The sequence below is a fragment of the Pogona vitticeps genome, chromosome 2 (assembly GCF_051106095.1).
Source record: "Pogona vitticeps strain Pit_001003342236 chromosome 2, PviZW2.1, whole genome shotgun sequence".
Lineage (NCBI taxonomy): Eukaryota > Metazoa > Chordata > Lepidosauria > Squamata > Agamidae > Pogona > Pogona vitticeps.
The window spans coordinates 243,587,001-243,593,048 of record NC_135784.1 but is presented as its reverse complement, the minus strand read 5'-3'; positions in this window follow the sequence as shown (position 1 = coordinate 243,593,048).

Below are 6,048 nucleotides of genomic sequence, written 5' to 3'. Positions count from 1 at the left end.
AAGGCAGAGACATCACAGGGACACGTGATGGTTGAGGGGGAGAGAGAAACCTATTTAGGTGACTCACCCAGTGCACGTTGTCCTCTTCTTTCCGGGCATTGCAAGGGAAACAGGTCTTCGCTCCCTTGTTTAGCTCAGCTGCGTCACAAGGGCTCCGGTGTTCCTAAAGGACTGGAGAGCAGCAGCAGCTCTCTCCCAGGGTTTTGCCTTTGTCTCCTTTGTTTACTTTAGATGTTTATCACCTTTTGTTATGACTCCTTAAACTCATAGAGGGCTTTGGGGGGAAGGGAGCCTCAGCCGGTTGAGCCAGCTCTCTTCATCTTTCATTCACTTACTGTATTGTATTGCAGGGTCAGCCCCCTCTCCCCTTTTGCTGTTTTTTTTTTAATTATTATTTTATTTTATTTTATTAAAGTGCCTGGACTGAAGGGGAAGCGGGTGTAGCTGGCCTTGCCTGGCCGTGCACGCGCGCGCGTGCCGCCGCCGCCGCTGCAAACTCTGATTAACAGAGCAGAGTTTGCTTTCAAGAAGAGACTATCAGGGGTGGGAGAGTGGTGCATTTAGCAGACTTTGGCTGGTCCTGAGCCCTCCCCCCCCTCTCCTGGCTGGGATAACTTTTGCCGGGAAAAGAAATAGGTGCGTCAGCAAGGCCTTGGTAGTAAAGGGAAACCAGGCCAGCTTCTCTCCTCATCCCCCACCTTCCCTCCCCTTCACAGCTAGCACCACATTCTGCATTGGTGGTGGTCTTGAAAAGGGAGGGGAGATATAGGTAGGACCCATTTTGTATGGGGCCTAGACAAAGTTATGTAAAAAATATTAATAATAAAAATACAAACTAAAATCAAAGGGATATGGTATGCGTATGTATATATACATATGCATATGTGTTTATAGATATGTACATATATGTAAAATAAGCAACGAAATAAGGATTAAGTAAAATGAATCTATTGGAATATAATAAGATAAATATAATAAATTATAGTTGACCCATATTAAATAATATTTAATAATAGGTAATAAAATTGATAACTCATCAGTATTATATATACCAATTGATTCAACATTATCCAGGAATCAATATTTTACAGTAGGAATCAATATTTTACACTACACATTAAATTTAAACACTGAATTAATTAACTTATCTGATCAATCAAATTTTTATTATATAGTAAGTTAATCAGATGTTCAAATTAATTAACTGGCAATTAATTTGGAATTGTTTATTATAAGTGGGAGAATTAAGCCAGTATGGTTTGTCTTAATAATGTACAATTGTGTTGTTTATTCGGGGTGGTAGCTTCGGGAAGTGAAGACTTTTACCACCAGGAGTTTTTATGTCCTATTATTAAGTTGTAGGGTTGCTTTAGTCATGTTCCCTTTGTGACAACACTGTTATATTGTGTTGTAGAGTTAGGGCACTTCAGCCCAATCCATAAAAGAATAAGCCCCACATATTGTAGAAGTTAGCAGACTGGTCTAGGCTACATTAAGTGGGTGTGATTCTTTAAAAAGACAGCTTTTACTATAGGAGTTCAAGCATTTTATATGAAATGGTTAAACTCCATGTAATCACAAAACACATAGTACAAATTATGTAACCCACTTAGTTGGAACTAAAAGTACAGAGTGTTACAGCTGATCATTCACAGTAAAAATATATATACAGATAATTGTTTGGGTACAATATAATATCACTGTTTAAGCTATGGCAGCAAAAGTCAGAACAGCCCATGCAGGTGTTAGACCCTGAAAGGAGAGAATGTTAAAAATAAATTGGCCTTCCCAACAGATAATTCCTGACGATTTCTCTCTACCCTACAGCTCTCCTATCCTGTTTAATAATTTTTTTTTATTTTTTTTTGTTAAGTAATATGGTTATATGTATTTTTATTGTTTATTCTTATGTTGTTAGCCGCCTAGAGTGGTCCTCACACGACCAGATAGGCGGGATATAAATAAAATAAATAAATAAAAAAAAATAAATAAATACTGCCAAATGTTTCTGTTTTTCCTTTATTATGTAGGCCATACAAATGCTGCACATAGGGTTAAAAGTTTTACAATCTAATACACTATGTTAGGAGGGCTGTACTCTTTCAAAGGACAACTAAAATAGTCATCATACCAGACAATTTTACATAACTAGCAGCATAATGTCTATTATCCCCCTTTTGTTTTTCTACCAGTTCACTCAAGACATAGTTTAGGTGGTTCCAGCCTTGAAACATTCTCTGGATTAACATTTCTTTCTCCATCACGGGAAAGAAGCTTTTCTACTAAGTCTACACAGTTCAGAGGACAGAAGTTGCCAGGTCGCCGGTTTGCGCTAGGTCAAGGAACAGGGAGAAAGGGGCTGCATCATCTTTCAAGGCCATGGACCCATCTACAGTTGGACAAGAGGGGCAGGGCGCCCCATTGGAGCCTTGTGTGGCTTCTACTTCAGATGGTGAGTGTATCATTGCCCCACAAGTACAATCAGCTCTGCCTGCTTGGCCCTGGCTGGTGGAGCAATTGGTACATCATACACGAACAAACCACAAACGACAGGATGAGGGGTTCCCTACCACAGTCTGGCCATACAGAGGTCCTCAATGGGGAGTCTGGGGCATGCCATGGGGAGTAATAACTTCCCCGCCTCAGCCTGTTAGTTATGATAGCGTGGCAGGCTAACAACCGGCTATAATACTGTGCCGGTGGGATCCTTGCCGCATGCCGATTATTCAACACCTGTAGGAGGGTGATTTATGCTGGTGTCTTGATTAAAATGCAACCATGGAAGGCACCTGCCCTATTTCAATATTTAAATATCATGATCAGGGCTTATTTGGACTTTGAAGGCCAAGCCTGCTTGCGATACGACGGAGCTTTGCGAATGAGGAGTGCTATTCAGCCTAACCTTCGTTGGGATGAACTGCATCCTGGTTTGTGGCTTCAACATATGACTCCAGCTAAGTCTAACTTAGGCGACAGCTTCAACAGTGGTCATTTGAATTGGAAATCGAGGCAAGTACAACTTGCCCACCCTTCGGCAGGTCAGGTGGTTCAACCCCGTTTGCTGTGTTTCCAACACAGCGCCAGAGGTTCTTGCACAAGAAGACCCTGTAAATTTAGGCACAAGTGCCTTGCCTGCAGGGGGCAGCACCCAAACTCAAGTTGCTTCAAAGCAGGTGCTCAGAGGAAGGATAGAGGGGCCGGAGGTCCCAAGAAGCAGAATGGGGGCGGGGATAACCCTGGAAAAGGGGCCCAGCCCAATTAAGGTGGATGTACTGGAGCAATTTATTTATTTATTTATTCAATTTATATGCCGCCCAAACTACCCAGAGGTCTGAGCAGTACCCAATGATAGATGAAGCTAGATATCTCTTAGAGGGTTTTAACTATGGCTTTAGGATACCAGCTGTAGGCAAACACAGAGTATTTTGGGCAAACCTGCGGTCAGTAAAAGGAATGGAGAGTATAGTGTGGAAGAAAATAAGCAAGGAGGTGAAGGAAGGGCGGGTTTTAGGCCCCTTCCCTGACTCCCCCATTGAGAACCTTGGGGTTTCCCCATTAAAAAGCACAGGGTGAATTTCGTCTTATTCACCACCTGTCTTTTCCAGAAGGGGAGTCAGTTAAAAACGCTATTCCTCCAGAGGTTTGCACAGTTAGGTACAAGTCATTTGACGAAGCAGTTGATATGGTTTAGAAGTGTGGGATTGCATTTCGGATCTTGTCAGTTCACCCACAGGATTTTAATTTGTTGGGATTTCAGTTTGAGGGCTCATATTATGTAGACAGGGCCTTGCCCAGGGGCTGCTCGGTGGTGTGTGCTGCCTTCGGAAAGTTTCAGGAGAGAGATTCAGGAAGGTGCCAGTACATTTTAAATACATTCAAGGGATTAGCTATGAAGCTGGCGTTGCCTTTAGCCGAGGAGACAACCGAGGGGCCAGCCACGGTGCTAACATTCTTAGGTATAGAAATAGATACTGTACAGCAAACATCTAGGTCGCCATTGGAGAAACTGGAAGCTCTGAAGGCGAGAATAGGATCTTTATTAGAAAAGTCTAAGATGACACTTAGGGAGCTGCAAAGGATAGTCGGACATCTTAATTTTGCATGTAGAGTAGTGGCTCCAGGGAGGGCCTTTATCAGGAGCATTAGTGCAGCTATGGCAGGTTTGAAACGTCCGCTATACAGGACTAGGGTTACGAGGAGTGTGAAGGAGGACCTAAAGGTTTGGATGCAATTCCTGACAGGATTTCATGGGATCTTCTTTTTGGAGGTTCAAAAGAAGTGTACAGGTCGAATTTCAAATTCAGTCAGATGCGGCCGGAGCTTACGGCTTTGGCATCTATCATCGAGGAAGGTGGTACGCAGGTTCATGGCCGGAGGAATGGCACAGCAAAGGTATAACAAGAGACCTTACATTTTTAGAATTCTTCCTCATTGTGGGGCCCTCTGGATGTGGGCAGAGGAATGGGCTGATTCTGTTGTCCGTTTCTGGTGTGACAATAAAGCGGTGGTATGCATTATAAATAGTCTCACATCACAGTCAGAGTGGATTATGGGCCTGGTTAGGGCCTTTACATTAACGTCGCTTCAATATAATAATTTAGTACATGCACGGCATATCCCTGGTTTGGATAATAGCATTGTCGATACTTTGTCACATCAGCAGATGGACCGTTTCAGGCAGTTGGCGCCAGAGGCCAAGGAGTTACCAAAGATTCTGCTCCCGGAGGTCTGGCAAATTTGCGTAATGACGCATCCGAAGCAATAGGTTTGGCTTTGGCAGCAAGGACAAGAAAGGGATACTCACCCATGAGTAAAGAGTTCTTAGAGATTAGAAGTGGTGGAATTGGAGCAGGTGTGGCCTCTGCCTGTGGTACATCCGCAGCAGTTTATGGTTTATCTACATAGGAAGGGGATAGCTCCAGGCACTATCCAGGGTAAATTGTTGGTTCTGGCATTTCACTCTAAAGTCAATGGCTTTAGGGATTTCTTGAGGGACTATAGGGTTAAGAAAATGTTGGAGAGTTGGTCCAAGGAGAGAGGGAGAGTGCAGGACTCCAGGGCACCCATTTCTCTCCCTTTATTAGAATGATTAGGCGAGCAATGGGTGATCTTGTGCAAGAGCGAATACGAAAGAGCACTATTTAAGGCTGCCTCGTTAATAGCATTTTTGGGGCTATTGAATTGGATTAGTGAATTAGCTGGTGGTAATGAGGACAAATCAAAGTTGGTCTTACAATGGAGGGACGTCAGAGTCCTGGACAGTAGGCTGGAATTGTTTATCAGACGTTCTAATACGGACCAGATGGGCAAAGGGAAGTGCCGGGTATTGGGGCAATGCGGTATAGAAGATATACGACCTGTAAGGGCAGCGAAGGTATATACAGATCAACAAGGACAGGAGGAAGGATATTTCTTTCAACACGCCGATAAGTCTCCACTAACACAGTACCAATTTTGGAAGCTGACAGATCTAGCCTTAGGTAAAGTAGGGGTGCAGGGAATAAGGCTTGGCACACATTCTTTTAGAATCAGGGAGGCATCCTCTGCAGCGGCCCTGGGTTACAGCCCTGAAGAAATTAGGTCGATGGTCAGCTGTGAGTTATAAGAAATATATTAGGAATTTACCTAACGTGTAGGTAGGGCATGACTTGTGTCTTACAGGTCCTGGGAAGCCAGGAAGGCAAAAGGACGTTTTGATCATCAGTCATAGTTATATTTATTGGGCAGAGCATTTTGCTGCCATCTCCCCATGGGGGAGCCTGGGCACATATTACGTGGAAAGGGCTCCGTGGGATGCAGTGGATACAGTTCAACCGGATGACAGTGTTTGGTCAATCCCTGCCGGACATGCTGGTACTGCATCGAGGTGGCAATGATTTGCCCAGGTTTGCTGGTAAGGCCTTGATACTGAACATTCTCCATGATCTGAAGCGGCTGAAAGGCAAGTATCCTTTTCTGAGGATCTTATGGTCCAATATCACTCCTCGGTTAGCCTGGAGAGGCTCAGGGAGGACTGATGCGGTAAATAAGGCCCGGCGGGGCATTAAT